Source organism: Podarcis filfolensis (genome assembly GCF_964270895.1).
Source record: "Podarcis filfolensis genome assembly, chromosome: 7".
Lineage (NCBI taxonomy): Eukaryota > Metazoa > Chordata > Lepidosauria > Squamata > Lacertidae > Podarcis > Podarcis filfolensis.
Genome location: NC_139603.1, coordinates 38,036,542 through 38,058,707, shown reverse-complemented (window position 1 = coordinate 38,058,707; position 22,166 = coordinate 38,036,542).

Genomic DNA, 22,166 nt, shown 5'->3' with positions numbered 1-22,166 from the left:
GTTGGAATGGACTGAAAGTGTATTCTGTTCCAATGCCCCTGAAATGCATATTCCCACTTTATAAATTTGCAGCTCAGACCTATGCATGTTTACTCAGGACTCATCCACGCAGTCATTTAATTTGGACAGTAATTTGTTACCCATACATATTATGTTCTCTACCAAATCATTGTCTTCTCTCACTTTCCCCTCCTCAATCTGGATTTTCTCATAACGATACCTGGTTTGAGAAAATGTGGATTGAGGGTAGGATGTATGAGAAGGCAGTGATTTGGAGGAGAATGTCGCATAAACAATGAAGAATTAATGGAGATACAGGAAGCTTACTATCCACATTAAACAACACTGTGAATGAGCTCTCAATCTTCAGTGGACTTTACCCCTTAGGAAGTGTTCTAAAAATCAGTATCTTAACCCATCTTTATTGCATTACCACTCAGACCATGTGTAGTCACTGTGCAAAAGTGAAATAAATGAAATCTGCACTGAATACTTTCTAAAGCAAATATCTGCCTGATGTAACACACAATGAGCTGTGCATGAATCAGCTCAAATCACACTGTGAAGATGCCGAGTTAGTGTACTTGCATATAATTTCTCACCACAACCTAAAATACCACTGGTCTTTCCTAGCACAAGTGTGGCATGTTACTCCTAAAACACTATAATGCAAAGGCAGTAATGCTCATCTTATACATAAGAGAATTACTGCCAAATCCGCAAGCATTTTTATTTTTCCTTGTTTAGTTTCTTTTTGTTGCCATCCATCAGGCACATTTTGAACATTCCCTCGATTATTATTAATTTTTTGCATTATCACTCAGTTTTTTTACCATCTATAAATTCAACAAGCATCCTGCCTGCTCCTCTAGCCAAGTAATTAGACATAAACACCAGACTTACAGCTGTCCAGTAATGAGACATATTCAATGTCTCATTTCCACCTGATCTTGATTCATTTATTACTACTTGTGCAATACAATCCTATTCCCCAAATACCTGAAGGAGAAAGGCCTCCCCATCCCCATCTTGGGATACTTGGCTAAAACTCTTCTCCAACTGCTTTCTTTACCAGTACAATGTAGCAACAACCAAGAGGAGGGTTGGGTGTCAGGTCATCACAATTCTGTTTTCCCAGACATTTCACTTTGTGCAATCAGCCTGATTCCTTATACAGTGGTACCTTGGGTTACAGACGCTTCAGGTTACAGAAGCTTCAGGTTACAGACTCCGCAAACCCAGAAATAGTACCTCGGGTTAAGAACTTTGCTTCAGGATGAGAACAGAAATTGGGCGACGTTGGCGCGGCAGCAGCGGGAGGCCCCATTAGCTAAAGTGGTACCTCAGGTTAAGAACAGTTTCGGGTTAAGAACGAACCTCCAGAACGAATTAAGTTCTTAACCCGAGGCACCACTGTATCTTTAGTAATTTGATTAGCAGCAGTAGCCGCTTCTAGTGTGGCTCTGTTTTATATTTTAGCATTTTATTTATTATAAATGTATTATTAATATGTATTGTTTGCCGCCTTGGAATCTGTTAGATGAAGGGCACCATACAAATGGCTTACCAAACTATCACACTTTTCTGTGTATAACATGCCCCATGTATAAGACGCCCCCCTATTTTTGAGGAATCAAATTTAAGTAAATGTGGGGAGAGGTCATAGAGTTGTTGAGCTTTTTAAAGGGAGGATTTCCCAGAGTTGTTGAGCTTTTTTGGGGGGTGGATTGCCGAAAATTGCTCACCCAAAAATTCGCCTCTCGTCTATCCCCTCACTGGCAAAAGCTGCCAATCGCCCATCCAATTGCTGTAGCATCAGCCACTCAACAACAGCCATTGATGCAGCAACCAATTACACGCCCAATAGCTGCTGACAGTCGCGGCAGCAACCAATCAAACGTCCACCCTATGCATTATCCATGTATAAGACAACCCCTACTTCTTAGCATATTTTTTACAGAAAAAACCCTAGTCTTATACACGGGAAAGAACAGTAAAATATCTACTCAAAAGTAATCCTCACTAAATTCAGTGAGAAGCGTACATCATATATGAACGACTGCACTGTTAGCTACTCACATGTGACAACTTACAACATGGTCATACAGCTCTAGGGCAACTTAATAATTAATGACTAGACATTTGCTTTTCCAGACAAATTATTGACAAAATAAAATTCAATTAATTATCCTATCTCCTTTGAGTTGTTGTTCAAACAAGATAAGATTCCCTATTTATTATAACAATCTCAATGTTATTTCTAACACTAACATTCTGTTCACACAACACACTTCCACTTCTCGTTCCACCCCTCTGCATTCCACTGCACACCCTCGTTCCTGGCAATCCCCGATAAAAATGAAATAACATTTTTAACTATAACTGTTTCTAGCATTGTTTTAGAATTTTCTTTTTGTTTCTGTCTTGGTAGTGGTGCCCTCCCTGTGGAACACCCTCCCTTCAGATGTCAAGGAGATAAAGAATTACACACCTTCTAGAAGACACCTGAAGGCAGCTCTGTATCAGGAGGTTTTTAACGCAATTTCCCTTAGCTTGGTATCCACTCACAAGTGGACTGACTAGTAATTGAATCCTAACATGCAACTCAGTTTTATCCACCTTTACACATAAAAAAGTCCCACTGAGTTAAAAAAAGGGGGATGTCTTTCTCTGCTCAAAAGTGAAGATAAAACCCCAGCCTAACTTTAACAGGCCACTGTTGTCACAGATGACTCCTGCTGAGTCCCCTGGGGTTAGGTAAGGGGGCATAGTCTAAGGACCAAGGTAAGTCAAAGCTGGGCAATATGAAGAATAGATCAGGTTAGGGTGTCCGTAAAGGCCCCAATATTCAACTTGTACCTGCAGCCCTGCATTAAAAAACAAAATCCAATCTCTTTCTGAGTCACTCAGTGCATTCTCCAGTTGGATCTTTGTTTCAGGTTCTGGGCTGAATTTCTTTTTTTTTTTTCCTTTCATTTTTTTTATTAAGTTTCACAAAATTATACACAAACAAAACACACAAACAAACAAACATAAATCATAACCTTATTCAAATTACACTTATTGACATTGTTAAGTGACTTCCTCGCTTCCCCTTGGTTGAATTTCCATGCACATCCTTATAACGGCTTTTCAAACTCGGCTGAATTTCAAATAAAGCACAGTGTTGCACCTTTCACTTATAATAGGAAATCTAAAAAAGGAAAATACTTTTTCCTTTTTTGGCCAAAGTAGATGAAATGTATAGAAGACTCTTCAAAGTGGATTATCCCTGTCAAATTGCAAACAAATAGAGTCAAGGATTTTTTCAGGAAAAGGCATTTATAAGGAGGGCAGGGGGGTTGTCTATTTCTTACTATAATATTATTAAGACCAAGTGGTGTGCATTATTGATTGTACATTTTTTCAAAAAAAATCTTTGAAGTCTCATACCAGTCTTTCTTTCTGGTGGTTGTTTGTGCCCTCAGACATGCTTTAAGGCCTCCTGATAGGTCCTTACAGCAGAGCTTTCCAAACTTTTCATGTTGGCGACACACTTTTTAGACAGGCATCATTTTACTAGCAAACCGGAGGTTAAACTAACTCCCTTTCCAGTGTTCACATTACACACCTACACACTGCAGCCAACACACTAAACACACCGTTTGGAAAGCCCTGCCTTACAGGTTTCTAACAAGTTGTGAAGAATACTGCCTGCAGAGTTCTAAAGGGGTCTGTGTTAGCTTGTTTTTGTTAAAACAGAGCAATGTAGGATATTTTTGTAACCTTTTAATTTTCTTTTAAAAAATCATCCACTGCTGAGCTTTAACAAAAAACAACAACAACCCTGATCTCTTGAGTGCTCTGCAGGAAACATTTTAGACAGCCTCACTTCTTGCAGAGCTCATGGACTTACAGAAACAGAAAATTACACAGAAAATTATGCAGCTGTTTCTGCACAGAAACAGAGTGACAAAGATTGAACCAGGATTGAGATACAGGTGGCAACCATTTTTGGCACATCCAACTAACAAGCAATCACCAATGGTCCTTTTGGACCTGGAAGAGGGCAAAACGGGGCAGGGGTGTGCTTATATAATAATAATAATAATAATAATAATAATAATAATAATAATAATAAATTTATTTATATCCCACCCATCTGGCTGGGTTTCCCCAGCCACTCTCGGCAGCTTCGAACAAAGTATTAAAATACAGTGGTCTGTTAAACATCAAAAGCTTCCCTAAACAGGGACCAATGTGCATGGGGGTGGGAACGGAACCCTCACACAAAGCCCCCACACAAAATGGTCACTGCCTGTACAATATTTTAAATAAATATTCAGTAATATTTAATATTTGATGTATTGGTTATTTTTACAAAAAAAAAAGGTCTCAAAGCATCGTAGAAAAATACATACGAATTCAAACAAATAAAGCATTAAAATCAAATGGGGGGAATAGCACAAAAATAACAAGAATACGCTCTCTCTCTCCTCACTTGCAGAACAAAAGATGATCCCCAAAATGCTACCTCAAATAGCCTCAAAGATCATAACAGGCATGTGCCATTAAGGTAAGACAGGGAATACGCAGGAGAAATGATTTGGGGGCGATATGGAAGGTGTTTCTAGAATTTGTACTGTTAAAACAGAAAGGGGTCAAACCATCTCAAGAGGTGTTGAAATTTTGGGAGGTTGGATAGGTTCACTGGAATGGTCTCAGTGGTGGGGTGCACATTAGTATTCTTATTTATTTATGATTATTGCTTTGTCAAAAGAAAAAAAAGACCATAACAGTATTCACTCAAATGCCTGGGGAAATGGGAATGTCTTTATCTGGTTCCAAAAAGATGTCAGTGTCAGCACCAGGCTGGGGACAGCATCCCATAGGCTCCCCACTGCTGAAAAGGCCTGTTCCCTCATCATTCACCTTCCAAACTTCTCTTGAAGTGGGCATGCACATAGGGGTCTCTCATAATGATCTGAGGTCTAGGTAGGCTCATGTGGAGTTCTGAGCTATGTAAGCAGCCTGAGCCTAGAATAAATTGATGGCCAGACGAACCGGGCAAAAAATGGTGTTATACGTTATTATTATCACTTTGAAAGGACAGTAGAATATAGTTTCCATACACACTCTAGTTCTGGCATGTATATTTAGTAACTATAATAGGCTTTTATTTTTATCCATAGTTTTTGTTATTTACTCTATTTAGTTCTGAACCTAATAAGTTATGACAGATTTCTGAAAGCTAAATACCTTAGAGTTGGGTTTTGCTTACAATATAATTATTCAGTTGTTAATCCCAAGAAACAGCAAAAGATGCATTTGTGTCATTGATTTTCTAGTGCAAAATATTAAGAATGACCCAAGAAAGTATTCATAATAATGCGGGATATGCTAAGTAATAAACTCCAAGAAGAAAAATAAAAGTCTATTATCCTATTATATTTACAATATATGCATGCTAATTCCACAGCTTGTTTTATATACAAGGATCACACTAAATGCCTTGCATTAAAAGATTATATCCTTGTTACCTTTTGTTGTCTTGTCTAAGCCTGTATTTTGCTGCAAGCTACAGGTGCAACAATTTGAATGAAGGATTTGTTTACAAATCAAAACATATTCCAAAGCAGGCAGCTCAGTCTGTGTACATGTTATAGTTAATGCAAGTGCAGTGGAAAATGTGCAGAGACTGTACATGCCAGTGAATAGGTGCATTCAACTTGAAAACATGGAAAATATCCACAAACAGAATTATAAACACACATCTTGCCAGGTCAGCACACAATAGCTCACCTACATTCATCAGTCGCTTACAAATCTTAGGAGAAATAGACGTGACCATGAGTATCCTACATAGCTAGAAACCTTTATCTTGTTAAAAATATAGTTTATATTATCTGGATTCAGGAGCAGCTCACAGACTGTCTACTAGAGTGTTATGGTGGTGTCATGCAGGAGGCAACAAGGAGTAAGATAAAGTGTCCTGGAAAACAAGTAAAATGTTGTTCCTTGAAATACAGAGAAACTGGAGGCAGGGAGCCAGTCAAGGACACCAGGCAGATCGCAGACTGAATCATTTCACTCATCTATACCACAGTAACAGGTCAGCCCAGGATTTAGGTTCTGGTCAGCGGTTCTCCCACACAGGAAGCTGAGCCGAGGGGGGTGCGAAATTGAAAGGATCCATAATTGAAAAGATTCATTTTGGGGTTGCCAAATTTTGGCCTTGCACAGGGCATCATATTACGAAAGATTACAAAAGTCTGCTGCTGAACAGGTCAAACTGAATTTTCTGGACTAGTCTTCAGAGTTCAGATGCTGACATTAGTGGCATGATCATGAATCAGAGCATATCTCCAGAAAAGAACTGAAAAAGAACAGCTGATGGAAGAAATCCTTAGAGCTCCCTTGCAGATTAGGTTCTTCGGCAATCATGCAATGTTATGCACCGGTAGCTGCCATGAAAAAGGCAACCTAGGCCAATCCTCATTGACTTTATTTGTTTCCTTTAGCAGAATTTGGCTTCATTTAAAACTCCACTGATTGAGGTTGTTAAATAAATGAACTAAGTGATTTACACAAAATTGAAACACTTTATCCCCTCTTGCATCCATTTAAAAGACAAAGCTAACAACTTATTTCCATTTATTGAAATTTAGCTTACTCTGTTAAAACAGTCACTTTGGTGCAAAGTAATTAACATGCTTGTAAAATGCAGATTGACAAGGGGAAATTCATTGAATTGAGTTAATATTGTCTTTCCCTTGCCTCTGCGTTTACCGTATATTTGTAGATTATATAATGGCGCACACACATATAATGTTGTCACAGGAAGTGCATGCGGACTAAAAGTTTCCCTTTAGCCTGCTGTTTTGCTGCTGGATGGGACTATCCTCTTCCTTGACTATGACTGATCTGGTCATGCAGGTCATTGCTGTTCTAAGCCCTACTTTCATCAGCACATTAATATCTGAGCAGAGGGTACTCAGCTGCTTTCAGTGGAAGATGGACTCTACAGGAAGCTGGGGCCACCACCAGCCCCATTTGCTAAAAATATTCTCCCCTTTGAGTATGGGCCAGGGGGCAATATTCTACTGCTTACTTGGAAGCTTCTCTGAACTTTTCAGAAGCGGATCTCCACTTACAGGGTCTTTGTAGGAAGTGCAGTCAAGAGGCAGCTGTAGAAAGACCCCCACCCATTTCCTAGAATGCACTGGGAGCAACACAACAAGGGCATGGCATCACTTTCAACAAAGGCATTCCAGGAATTGTGGCCAGTGGGAAACTGAAGAGAGTCTTCTGCTGCTGTAAATGGATATTTTTTAAAAAACAAGAATAAAATTTGCAGGTTTCGCGCGGGTGGCGCTGTGGGTTAAACCACAGAGCCTAGGGCTTGCCAATCAAAAGGTGTGCGGTTCGAATCCCTGCGATGGGGTGAGCTCCCGTTGCTCAGTCCCTGCTCCTGCCAACCTAGCCATTCAAAAGCACATCAAGGTGCAAGTAGATAAATAGGTACCGCTCCGACGGGAAGGTAAACAGCGTTTCCATGTGCTGCTCTGGTTCGCCAGAAGTGGCTTAGTCATGCTGGCCACATGACCCGGAAGCTGTACGCCGGCTCCTTCGGCCAGTAAAGCGAGATGAGCGCCGCAACCCCAGAGTCATCCGTGACTGGACCTTATGGTCAGGGGTACATTTACCTTTACCTAAAGAAATCAGAAACCTGCTCTTTGAAGGAAAAAAAAACCAAGGAGGATCTTCACCCTTTCTGCTATGATTTTCTGGGAGGGTGTCATATTTCAGCTACTCACGCAGAGGGGAAATTCTGCTTGGAAGTCTGTATTGCCTTTGAGAAACTTTGAAGACCAAGAAAGTCACAAAATGGTTAAAAGTAAACCATCAACAAAACAGTCTGTAAACAAACAGAGGCATTCATGCAGCCCATAAAACAAAGCTCTCTTCCTAGTAATGTGATCTTTCACCCTGGAATTAATTGTCCATATACAAGGTGCCTTACCAACTTGATGAGCCATTGCTTTTAGCTTGCCTTCAGGCATGGGCCCACTGTAAACAGGCTTTCTGCTTGGAATGGATTGTCATGCAAATACATCACTCCACAAATCCCTTCCTAGCCTGTTTTTACTATATTGTGGGGTGGGGGAATATGCCAACTTTCATAGGAAAGAGATTCACACTAGGCAGAAAGAAACATGCAAATAAGATTTTGTACATTGTTCTTCCCCTTCTAGAGAAGGAGAATGAATGACATATTTTTACTTCAATAATAACAACAACAATAATTTATATCCCACCATTTTGGCACACCAGGACTCAAGGCATTGGTGGTCATGAATCTGCAACAACTCAGCTTTTATTCCCCAGCCCAGTTAGATGGCACCATTGTGGGTAGCGTGGTAGGTCTTGTTGGGAACTGCTGAATCAAGGATTTGCTCCATTAAAAAAAAAAACACAAAAAGCCACCCACAAATATATGATCAATTTATTTTATTTATTACTTGCAGAACTTATCACTTTATATTAGACACATCAAAGAGATGTACAAAAGGGGGTGGATCCCTAATAAAAACAACAAGCAAAAAACCAATGTAGTAAAATATAAAATAGGAAGAGGACTGGAAATGCACTTAAGATATCATCCAAACTTCCCCAACCTGGCACCCTCCAGATGTTGTACAACAACTCCCAGCATCCCAAATCTTTGGTCATGCTGGCTGGGGTTGGTGGGAGTTACACCCCAGTAATATTTGGAGGACACCATGCTGGGAAAATTTGCTGTGATCTGTCCATATCGGTGAGAGAAAATGACACTGGAAACTTGAAATATACTTTTACATTGACTTTCCAGAATGGCTAACATTTGATTAAAAACCCTAATAATAAATGCCTTTAAATCTGCTTTCTGCTTTTTGCACATGCATACTAACAGCAGCAACGAAGATCAAAAGCATTTTTCATGACAAGTGTGAAAAGCACAAGAATTGTGCTTGATGCCAGAGCTAAAGCACAAAGAACAAAGATGTGAAGATTTCAATTTTACCAGCAGAACATATTATCCCAATCAAATATCCGACCTGCTGTTTTTGTTGTTTTGTTTTCCCAATTAACAAGTGATAATTATGGTTTTTCTTTTTAAAAAGTTATCCAACCTTTAAAGGTCTTTTGAAAAACTTTCTCGTGCTTCAAAGCACCATTTTAGTATTTGCTTTGCATCTAGTTTCATGGGAAATGCTGGCATCTTCAGTTTGTTTCTGCTTCACAGATTGGCTATGCAGTGAAGGAGAAGTTGGCTTTCTTATTTTAATCGGTCTTGGATAATCAATAAATTACTTCACAATCTCCAGTGTCATATCATTGTTACTACTAGGGGTGTGCACTGACCACAAGTTTCAATCAAGACCTCAGTTGAGCACTGCTCCAAAGTGGGTCTCAGGCTGCCAGATTTGGCTTGAGGTCCAAGTCCAAATCCATTTCAAGATGGGGGGGGGGATGAGGCTTTGTTATCCCTCCACCCAACCCAGATTCACAGCCAAGAAATCAAAAAACTATTTTACAAGATGACAGAAGTGGATAAAACCTACCAAAGGATGTGAAAATAGTTTGGGAGGTTTTTTGTACTTGACACGATTCACTTTCCGTCCTGTGATTTTGTTTGTGAGCACATAAGAGGCACTTCACATTGAGAAATGAACAAATGTTTCGATATGAAGATTAGGCTCGTGTGGACATTGAAAATTTCAATTGTGTGGCTCCATATTCCCCTGACACCAAATCCTCCATAGTCTCTCTCCGTGGAAGTTGTGCCTTGAGGTATGTGTGTGTGTGTGTGTGATTTTTATCAAGACAGTGGCACAGAGGGGAAGGGTTAAGCTCTCCTTCCCAATCCCTGTGGTTCTGATGCTATTTAAAATCCTATGTTGATTAATTCCTTCAATTAATGCCATACAGACAACAACTGTTTTACACTTATGTGTGTGACCATGCATATGCACATCAGACTGAACCTAGAAGTGACCCAAACATGTCACAAAAAAGTCACCAAAAGGAGCAGGACAGAGCATGGGCAGAACAGGGTGAGACGGCCTTATGCAGGCCCTGCCAACAGGCACAGGGGTCCAGAACATAACCCCCACACAAATCGGTCGCTACCTGTAGTTTGGCTCTTAGGTAATAGAAACCAAATACCCAGAATATATCTTGTTGTGTGTCGAGACCCCGAAGCCACCCCCTCGTTGATGAATAAGACACAAGGACACGGATATTAGGTTAATGGTTATTCGGCAAATTTAGGCCACAACTTTATTGGTTACAGAATGTGAGCGGTATTGGCTTAGGCACTGGAATTGACCCAACTATATCTGACTCCCGCCCGTCACGGAGGGAGTCCTGTAAGGGTTAACCACTGGTAGGGGGAGCCCCGTTGATGCAAACCAACTCAAGCTCCCCCTGGGTTCCCGACGGGGCCATGGAAAAGATCCACACCCCCAGATTCCTTTAACGGAATACCCTTAAGCTTGGAGGGGCAGGTGATGTCCACATCTCCCCTCCCCCAGCGTAAGCTCAACCAATGCCTAACCGCCAAACCTTACAAAGTTGTGGTGATTGCTACGAGGTAGCAGAAAACCAAATGGCCCATGCCAATTTGCCAAGTGGAAAAATTCCTGCCGGGCCCCTCAACGGCGACCAACTGAGGTCCATCGCAAGGCCAATGTCGAAACCTGAAAATAGGGAAGGTGGGTGGGAGATCAAAGAAGTGAGCCAAGAGGAAGCTCTCCGGCTCGCACCTCCATTTAAACGGGCCCAGCCACACGCCCCCTAGCCAGCAGATTGGCTGGCTGGAAATGATGTGGCTGGGAACCTCTAGGTGACGCGGGACTTCATCCCCTGCCCCCGGAGGAGAGTGGGTGGCCAAGTGGTCCATCGCAACTCCTCCCCACTGGGAAGTGGAGCGAATTTCTAGCTGAAATTATCCTTCAGAATTTTGTTTGTTTTTTACCAGCAACTATTCACCACAAGTATAAGTTGTCCAACCTCGTGTTCTTTCCCTGCCTTCTCTATCTTCCTCAAATTCAGCATAAAAGTAAGATCTGCTGCACAGTTTCTTAGAAAGGCACACATGAATGAAGGACCATAATAGTGGAGTCACTCACAACAATACAGAATAAACAGGTGAAGGGGATCAAGCTTAAAGATATTTCCTTGACGGTCCTCTACATCTCTTCCTGTATATGCCCCATTGAAATGAACGAAACCAATACTTGTTGAACATTTCATGTATCAGGATCTCCAAAGCATATTCTCAGGAAAGATAGGAAGCATTTCATTTAAGGCTTTACCACTTCACCAGAGCAGATAATTAAAGAAATTAGTACAATTAAGACCTGACAGAGCACCAGCTACCCCCCAGATACATTGCGCCTACGGTGGTCATAAGAAAGAGGAAAGCTTTAGCACAAATTCAGTATTCTGGAGCCCAGAATAAATAAAATATTTTCAATTGTGGGGCCTGCACTTACAGGCATGCTTTGAAGATGTGCAAAAACAGAAATAAAAAACAAGCCCACCCTTAAGCCCTGTAAAGGCCAGTTTACCCAATGACTGGCCATAACTCCTTCCTGCCTTGATATCTCCCAACTGATGGAAAACAGCCTGGTTTATATGTAATTAGCAGAAACAGCTGTTTTCCATAAATGTTAATTCACGTTTTCAGATCCAAAAGTGGAAAACACATAAAACAAATGGGTGCTGCATGTAGATTCCTCCCATCTGAGAAGTTCAGTCCAAGAGCTGGCCTGAAATCACACAGCCCCTCAGCATCTCTGCTGTAGCTCCAACCATCTGTTCAGAGGGTGGCAGGAAACGGGACAACTGAATCCAGCCTCTGTTCTCTCTCTCCTTTCATTCTTTACTGGTATTAGAGGGGGTCTCTGGCTACGAAATCAAGCTTTTCATCTTGGGAAAATCCACACACAGCACCAATTAGTGTGCAAATTTCCTCTTGTTGGATAGCAGCATCCATGTAGCATAAGCAATTGTATGCAATGCTTTGGGTTTTTCATGCAGTCAACAAGCCAAATGCTACATTCTCTGCAAAACAGGAACATGCTAAGAAGAACAGAGTGTCTCATTAATTTTACTTTGTCATCATATATTGAATTTTTGCTTTGTCTTCATTTATTGAAATGTTCTGCTACTGGGTTTTTCTCCATCTTTATGGATAGTTTCTAAATACAATGCATAATGGGTTTGAGGAGCATATAGGAACGTATTTGGGAATATGTGTAGTGACTTCTATTTGGGCCTGGCAAAGGTCCAACAGATCACGCAAGATTTTAATCAAACTGCAGGACTAGTAGGACAACTGAGAGAGGATCCAGTTCCTTTTCAGCCTGGGTAGAGAGAACATGGCCTACACACTCAGCCTCCTGGGCCCTATTCTTGGGGAACTGGAGAATGTCATGTGCCACTTCCCACAGCAGTTGTGCTTTTCCAACCAGCATCAGGACCGGACCTCAAGGGGAAAATCAACTTTACCAAACACCTCTCAGGTTAGTCCTGATTTAAAAAAGCAAAGCAAAACCTGAAAAAGACAGCTGGGTGGTCATCTGGCATAAATGCTTTACAGTTCAATAATTCTATGAAACACACATGCTTCCACTGGTTCTGAATTTTCTTCATCCTTTGGCATTTCTGTTTCTTTCCCTCTGCCATCTTATAGATTTCCACTTGCTTTATCTAAATAAGACCAATTCCTTATTTTCTTCCTTTGTACTCCTGCTTTGCTCATTTTTTTTTCCTGTTTGGATTTTGAGAAATGTTAGGGTGAGTAAAGTGGGACGGTGTTTGGAACAAGATGTGATTGGCAGATTTTATTTTAAAAGTTATATCACATCCTTCCAGTGCTTTTGAGTAGCTTACCACAATTAAGATACATTCCCATAATACAAACACACACATACAAACCCAAATCAGTGTATACCGGTATTTATTTATTTATTAAATAATGAAAGCAGGCACAGCCCATACAGCCCATAATTCACTGTATAAAACATCATCTGCCTGGCAAGCCAAATATTTGCCAGAACTGAAAAGCTTTAGCCAAGGAAAGCAGCAAAGATGGGGATCAAATAAACCTTATGCAGCAAGGCATTCCATACTGTAGGTGCAATAGCTGAGAAAGCCCTGGCTAATCACGCCTTCACCATAGTGAGGGCACAAAGAAAGACCACTCCACCAGACCTTAGGGAGCAGGCCCAGATCTCTCAAGATTGCCCAGCTCTCTATGGGCAAAGATCAGGGATGGTGAATTTGTGACCCTTTAGTTGTTCAACTCCCCTCAGCCCCAGCCAACATGGCCAATGGTCAGGGATGATAGGAGTTGGAGTACAGTAATAGCTAGAGGACCACTGGCTCCCCATCCCTTTTCGTTGTAGAATCTGTAGCTAAAATTAAGAATGAATTTTTTTTTTTTTACTAGGTTAAGATATAAGCACAATCTTGACTGTTTTGCTGGGCTAACATGGCCAACAGATTCACAGCCATCAGGCTGCTCTGGCAGATCCTTCTGGTGGCAATGCTCACCCATTTTCAAAGAACCAAATGCAGCTGGTGCTTTGTTTTGCGATACCACTGATATTATTTTCAAAACTCCCTGCTAGTAATAAGCATAGATTAGCTATCTGGCTCAGAATTCCAGCAAACGATCCAAGGAATCTGCCCAACCCCTTTGCATTTCCCTCCCCCTAACCTCAGAGCATGTCCATTAATCACAGCAGTCAATGTTTTGTCAGTGTGGGAAATAAAATATAGTCCTCTGGACCCAACTCAAGTACCTGGCAGTTGCAGGAAATAGGATGTCACATTGCATATGGATGGGAAACAACACAGCAGTCTCTCCTAACCTTGGTAATTGAATGAGTGAGGAGGAGGCTCCATCCTCCAGTTTTCAGACCAAGGCAGTCATATCTACACAGTTCATTGAAAAGGAGAAACCAAAGCAAGGGACAGTAGACATTACCACAGCAGGTAGTGCATAAAAGACCAATTTGTCCATATCAACTAAGTTCCCAACAGTCACAATGAGTACATATATGTCTGCCAGCCAACAGCTGCGGTGGATTTGTTTCGATTTTCGGAAGCACTGAAAACAACTGGGAAAGATCAGCATGTGCTTTTACTAAGGGTGACAGCTCTTATTGATTGTAGCAGAACTCAGAGTGAAATATGGGTTATATAAATGCATATATGCACAAAAGTGCAATCCTATACATGTCTCCTCAGAAGTAAACCCTACTTCTTGGCCCCTGCTCTGTTTAATTTTAGGCACCAATTAAAAGTCTACCACACTTCTTCCAGACCTTCCATGGGGAGGTGTCATGAGGAGGTAAGATAAGTGAGGATGTAATGTTGCAGGCAGGCTATTAGAAACTGTGAACATCATGGAGGCACCGCAAGGCACTTGAGGGGCTCCGAGTTGCTTCAACTCAGCAAACCTTGTACAGATCCCATTTTCCCTCGGACAAGTCCAGAGTACTCCACTTTAGTTCAGAGATGCGTGATTCATTCAAAGCCACTGCACACCCCTGCTAGATATACGTAGTACAGCAATATTAATTTAAAAGAACCAACTTAATTTAATTTAAGCAAAGCTGCTCTCCCCCCCCCCCCAATCAAGTTGTGCTGTTCACAGAAAAGCTGTTTTCCCCTGAAGTGGGGAAAACTTATCTCCATGTCCATTTAAACCTATTAAGTAATCCTGTTTTTGTTTCATGTTAGCAGAGTCATCTGGCATGAGGTAGGTACTTCAGTAACGGACTGGGAAAGCATCTCAGCAAAGCTATTATCTTTAGGATACAGCGATGGCTAAGTATTGATTGTTCAAAACACAGTACAGAATTAAGAGATGGCAATCTCTTGAATTAGTTGTTAGCAATACAGCTTGCTCTTTAAAAAATCACTTTCACCTTATTAGCCCTAATTTCTGTTGAAGCCTATGTTGCCCTACTGAATATCAAGGGGAGGGATAAATGCAGGAAGTATACCTCAATAAACGAATGCATTTGCTTCTAAGCAGTTTTATTTTTACATGACTTTCTAACTGACCGGAGCGTCTACATGCCTTTTGAAAGATGGGGGAGGGTCTCTAAATATGCCTTGATAAATTAGCTGGTATGTGAGGAGATGGTACAAGTTTAAGAGCATGTGCCTGAGAAGGGGGCTGTAATTTCACACACACCCTTGCAGCTTCACAATAATCCACGTTCTCTCGTGACGAACTGAATGCCCACATAAGAAATTGTTGCTCTCTGTTGCAAGGGGGAGTGTAGCCAGGTGCTTGGGATCAACCTACAGAGGAAAGGGAAAAGCCAAAGGGCGCAACCTGATCATATTTGTATAGAAAGAGCAATTTCAGGATTCTGCGTGGACTTCTAGAAAGTGATATAGACCTTTGAACTACCCCATGCACAGGGTGAAGCTTCTTCTTTTAAGTGAAGGAGAAAAAGAAGGGAATGGCATGGAGAGCTTATCACAAATAAAGCCACCAGCTCAGGCTTAATTAAATGAGGACCATACAGCCTTCCCTATGAGTGACTTTTCTGCATTCACTCATGGCAGTGCTGTCTCCTTGCTGAGTGTAGCTTTCTCTGCTGCCTCCTCCTAGGGTTCAAAGAACAAAGGGTTTGAAATTCTGGGGAAAGAAAGTTCTCCCCTCCCTGGTATTGATGTGCAAGGTCCTCCTCATCTCCCAGCTCAAGTCACAATCTATTTTCCACACACAGCATCATCAATAGCAGCCGCAGCAACAAATCAGAAATTACTTCAATTTCCCCAGGAGCCAGTTTCAAATTCAGTCTTTTGACCTCTTGCTTACAACACTGGGATAATATGCTACCTTCCAAACCCCACCTGCAAGCTTTTCAACGTTCACACAATTTCCCCTAACTCTCCCTTTCCACTAGCCCCATTTTTTCCTAATTACATACACAGTAGCAACAGCATAAGCTCAGGCACCCTGGGAAAACAAGACTTTCCTTGAACCTGGAATACAGCTGCAGTGGGGAGATGGGAAGGCCTCTCACAGATGTAGTGGTGGGCAAATCTGTTGGTTTTTTGTATATGTCACTTTCTCATTTTTCTGCTCTTAAATTCAGTTCACATTTCCACATCACTTTGCAATTTTGTTTAAAGTCATTATGAAAATTAAGCAGCAGTTTAGCGCAAATTTAGCCTAATAGGCACATCTTTGTACGCACTTTCGCCCAATCTACACATTTTTTTGCAAGGCAATTTCCCCTAATACAATGCATTTTTATGTGCATTTCACTATAGCGCATGCATTTTTGTTCACATTTACTAGGCTGGGCACTGCATTGCAAAATTTAGAGAAGTGCAAACACTGAAGGATGGCTACACTTCAGTTTGCATTTTGTTTTGAAAAGTGTGGATCAGGTAGACTTGCCTGTCAATGTGAGCTGAATCAAATTTCTCCCCCATATCTATGCGTGTTCATAACCACAGAAAGAATATCTTCCTAAATTGTAGCATTGCATTTCAGTTCTGTCAGAACTAGGCTCTTCTGCATTGTGTTGGGAGTTAGCAGAGCAGAATATATCTAACCAAGCTGCATTTGAAATGTATTCTCTAAGAAGTTTAACAACATAGTCAATCGCCTCAGGATTCATGACTCATGTGAAGCAATAGTTTCTTACTGACACTGCCATACCACAAAGTGATTCTTTGGTGTTTCTCTTATTTTGTTACAATATTTGCATTTCAATCAAGGACAATTTCCACTGCGCCAGATATCCAGAGGTATTGATAAAAGGTGGCAGCAAGTACATCACAGAGTATCTGACTTTGAAAGATTGACACAGCAGGGTGCTGAAGTTGGCAGGGTGCTCTAACTCACAGCAATAGGCCATATTGTCCCAGGAGACCAAGCAGGAACAAGCTAAGCTCTTAATTGGCTAATGCTTTGCTAATATCTTAAATTAAAAGGAGCAGTTTCTTCATGCTATCTACCTTTCCAGTACAGAAAAAGAGAGAAAGAAAGTCCTTTCAGCTGTTAAATTTTTATCCCATCTTTCATCCTAAAGGAGCCCGGGGCATCAAACAGCAAAATAATACAACCAGATAGATGATCAACACCTAAAATAATTTTATTTTAAAAAAACCTTAACATACACTATAACCTAGCACACTTGGCATGCCTTGTACAAAATCTGCGCATTCACTGAACTATATTTAGCACAGTCTTCTTCGACCGTTGGGTAAGCTGACTGTGAATGTTGGAGGCTGTAATCCAAGAAGTTTTGGGGAGTCTAGGTTAGAGAACTCTGCTTTAGCATGCAGACTGCCTCGTCCATGGAATGTCTTGTTGCTAAAATAGGATTTGAAAGTAAATATCCCACATTTAACTCTTAACTTGTGATGAGGTGCATCACACAGTGGATTCTACCTCCCTGTTTAGTATGGTTCAGAGGGTCAAACCAGCACCTTGAGAAAGTGGACTGTTGAAAGGGTCTGTGTGAAGAGGTGGTACAGCAAATGCCTAGAGAAGGGCTGGCACCTCCAAAGTTCTCCCTATTAACCTGGAATTTGCTTGATTCTGAGCTCTCCTCCCTAGAGTCAAAAGCACAAAAAAATGCCAAGCCTTGCACTTCCCCCTCCGTCAACCACCAACAGCAGGGCAACCATCACCATCCAGGTTGCTCACCTGCGCAAGAGATGGTTTGAGCACATTAAATTGATCCTGGCCTGACTACACTGGCTGCAAATTACTTTCCAAGCCAAATTCAAAGTGCTGGTTTTGACCTATAAAGCCTTAAACAGCTAAGGACTACAATATCTCAAGGACCGCCTCTCCTCACACGAACCAACCCAAACCCTGCCATCATTTTCTTAGGCCCTTCCTCATGTATCCCCTTCACAAAAGGTCTGAAGGATGTCAACGCAAGAACAGGTCTTTTCTGTGGTGGCTCCCCATTTGTGGAATGATCTCCCTCAGGGAGGCTTGCCTAGCATCTTCATTACCTACTTTAGGCACCAGGCAAAAACATTTCTCTTCAACTGGCATTTGGCTAATTAACATACTATGGCTTTTAAAAAAAATAAATACATGGGGGGACTATTTGTTTTTGTTTTATTTTATATCTTCCTATTGTGAACATCTTCACATGAAGTGTGGCATACAAACTTGTTGGTGCTGCTGCGGTTGTTATCATTATTATTATTATTAGTGCCATATTGATCTGTATCCATTTTATTAAAAGCTTCCTATTCTGCAGCTGCCTGAATTGCTATAAATCATCTTCCATCTAAAGACTTGCCTTTCACAACAAGCCTAAGGCATCATTTTAGCTCCACTGAACTGGGGCACTAGTGAGTAAACAGCATAAACTCACAAGCTTTTAAAAACTCCAGTAAATTGTTTCCTGGAGTATCTTCAAGTTTATTTCCTAGATTTAATTTAAAGCCTCTGTAATCTGATGCAATAAATAGAGGTTTATTTTTAAGCTCCACAAACCTTACAAAATATTGGGGGCGGAATCCAGCAGAGGCAGGCACAAATATAAGAATGGTTCTCAAATAAAAGAAAAACAACTGCTCAGTAGATCTGTCAATGGGAGGTTTTTTCCTTGAGCCATTTTGTGAGCTCAAACCTTTCAATTTCGTAGAGGAAATGCATGGCCTTTTTCTGAAGAAACCCACCTCATTTTGTAGGAGAGGGGGGCGGCACACATGTCACAGTAGCACAGTGAAACTGTCAAAAATAGTCTCTCTGTGGTAAGTGATAACTACCCTAGCTGTAAAATGTTGAATTATGTGCCGGCTTATCTGGAAATCCTTCCTGACAAGCGGTTGCACTCTGGGGCAGGATGGGACCTCTGTGAGCATTCAGATAGTCCCAAGGTTCAATCCCTGCCAATTTCCAGCTTTAAAAGGGGAGATGCTATTTGGGAAGATCTCTCTGGACAACCCTGGAAAGCCACTGCCCATCATAGTAAACAATGTTGGGCTAGGTAGACAATTATTTTGACCTGGTATGAGAGAGCTTTCTTCAAACCATTTGTGTAGAAGGGCAATAGCTCAGTGGTGGACCATCTGCTCTGCATGTGAAAGATCCCAGATTCAATCACTGCCATCCCCATTTGGGATGGACCAATAGTCTGACTGGATGTTTCCTATGTTTTCAAACAGTGACCCAGGGATGCTGTTGCAATTCTGGTTTTGAGCCTTAAATTGAAGTCATCTCCAAAGAGCTCAAATAGTAGTGAATACAGAGAGAGAGAGAGAGAGAGAGAGAGAGAGAGAGAGAGGGAGAGAGAATTGCCCCAACCATCTCCACCATTAGATGGACACAGTGTATAATAGTTGCACTGATCTGTTGTGGCTGTTCGAAGAGAAGGGAGCAGATTTTGAGCTTGGCAAGATGACTCCCCCCACCCTCAGTGCAATGTGAATTTGTAATTACAACACCTGGATCTCAGGTATTTTCCCAGCTTCCTCAGCAGCCTAAAAGTCAAACGTGTGATTTTAATTTTGTTAAGAAAGAAAGAGCACTCTGCATCAGAATCCCAATGTGTAGATTTTAGAGGTTTAAACGATCACTTCCTGCTGTGGTCCCAATTCAGATACACATGCTATTTCCACTGCAAAAATTGGAGAGGGAAAAAGCAAAGAGGTCCCATTCATTCCAATGGTTGTAGGGATTCTGACCTAGATCAGGAGCACAGTGGAGCCAAAGAGTCAAAGGCTCTGCCGTACTATGGTCCTGATCCTGATTGGGTTACTCACCTGCACTCAGAGGCTGACCTGTAGCCTTAAGGTCATGTGTGGATTTGGCCCTAGGAGACCAGAAACCACTGCTGTAAAAGAAAGCGAGAGAGAGATTAATTAAAGGCATTTACAGGCAATGCTCCCTGAGCAATCCTTGCTATCCAATGTTTTGGGTCATCTCTCTTATGAAACACACTTAACTGGTTTTCTTTTTTTTTTAAAGAATGCATTCAATACAGACTTTCTTAGCAAAGCCATTGGATTTGGAAGATTTCAGTAAGGCGTTGGGGATCACGCTATAAGAGCCGGTTGATGTGAAAAGTGCCTCGTTGACAACCTGACTTTGAGATGTTCCAGTAACTGTGTTTTAGCTGATTTACTGAGCGTGCCTTCCCCACCCCTCCCCAGCCACCGTATTGACTAGCCAAGTTCCAGCTTCGAAGACATCAGCTAAATATTGATGTATTTCTCAGGACCACCAAGAAACAGCTAAGCAGATGCGCTCAGACAACCCTGGCAGGGTTTTCTTTTCCCTTTTTTTCTTTCAACCCTGGTGCAATTTCAAATGTATCAGTGTTTTATTAGCACTCGCAAAAAAGAGGGAAAGGATAAGCTGCTACCCTGTGGTTGATGCTCTGTAGCAGCCAACCTTTACTGCACCTGACACTATGCATACATTTGTACAATCCCAAGAGGGGATGGGAAGATATTAAACTTCATACATAAGAGAGAAAGTCACACAGTCAGTGCACCCTTCCAGAGACCACATTTGGCATATGTAAAAATACTCCAAGTCCTGCCACTGCATCCAGTTTTAAAATCAGATTAAGGAAATCCATTATTCACTGGATAAAATGATCATGATTATTTTTTGTAGTTAATCCTAAACAACTTAGATTAAAGTCTTAATCCTGTATATACTTAAATTCCTGTGGAAAGATTTTGGGCACACACTTTACAGCCATCTGCTTAAGTGGATGATGTAAGGTCAACATACAAAGAAATTCTTCAATGGACTCCCCCCCCCACCCCTGCAAAAAAAATCAGTATTGCTGGAGTTGTGGATGCATTTGAATGATTTCATGAAGAAAGAAATGTAAAGGTTTTTGACATATTTTTGTCCAAATAAAATTACATCACAAAGCAGTGAATTTCCTAATGCCGTTCTGTTTCAGCTTCTAGTATCTGTTATTCTGCAAAATAAATGTCAGATTTTACACCTTTAAAACAAAAATTAATTTAGCTCCATCATGTCACTGAGAATAGTGTTATAATTAATGGTGTGCATTGGGTCACTAAGATGGCACTTTATATCACACTGAAGTAGCTACTGGGGTGGGGTGAGGAACCTCAACAATACTACTAGGCTGTTCTCCTAATAATACAATCATTTAGATCTTGTAAATGCAATTACTTTTTTAAATAGTGGTGGCACCGAGTTAAAATCAAGGGCCCTCTTGGTAGTTCTGTCACTCTCTGATATTTGCTGTGGTAGCAGCATGAGATCAGGAATAATTTGTGGGAAGTATTCCCTGGGCTGTGGAGTCCCCTAACCATATACTGTAAGTGCACCTGGCACCTTCAATGAATAGCTTTCACCATATGCTGAAGACACTTTATTTTGACCTTTGACATCTGATACATGTCTATTTTAGGACTCACCTCTTCTTCTGACTGTAAATTATTTAACTGGTTTTAATAATTGTTTTTGTTGCTGTACCCAACTTTGGGACCCTATGGGAAGAAATCGGGGGGCGGGGGGATATTAGTTGTTGTTGTTATTATTAATTACATCACTGTGCGGCTTTTAGAAAAACCAAAATCACACTTCACAGGGTTTTCTAACATATGCATCACCCAGTGCCTGATTTACACAAGAATGTGTTCATAGGGAGAGTATCTTGTATATACTTGGTCTGTTTCTGAACCTTCTCTACAGGGTAAATGTTTAATGTATGGTACCTACTGCACTTGGAAGACCGGCTGCGCCCACACTTAATCCCTTCCAGTGTTTACTTTCTCTTTTTCACATTTCCTATGTGACCTTCAGCACTATGAAGTCTTATTGAGGTCAGTGAACTAAGACATGTTTGTTTGAATCTCAACATGTTTTATTTCTTTGGATTTCATATAACCCAGGGGGCAGGGGCATGCATTGTTTTCTTCTTCTCCTCCCCACCCCCACCCCCCGCAATAGTAGTAGCATTTTCCTGTTACAACAGAAATGTTAAATTCAATGAATATTTCTTATGGGGTGGGGGCAAGGATTTTCCTTATTTCAGTTCACTGCCCCACGGTGATGTCTGACTTTCAAGCATATTGTGTTGGAATCCCAACTCTGCTTTCAAACCCAATCTGAGGCCATGTACCATTTCTCTCACATT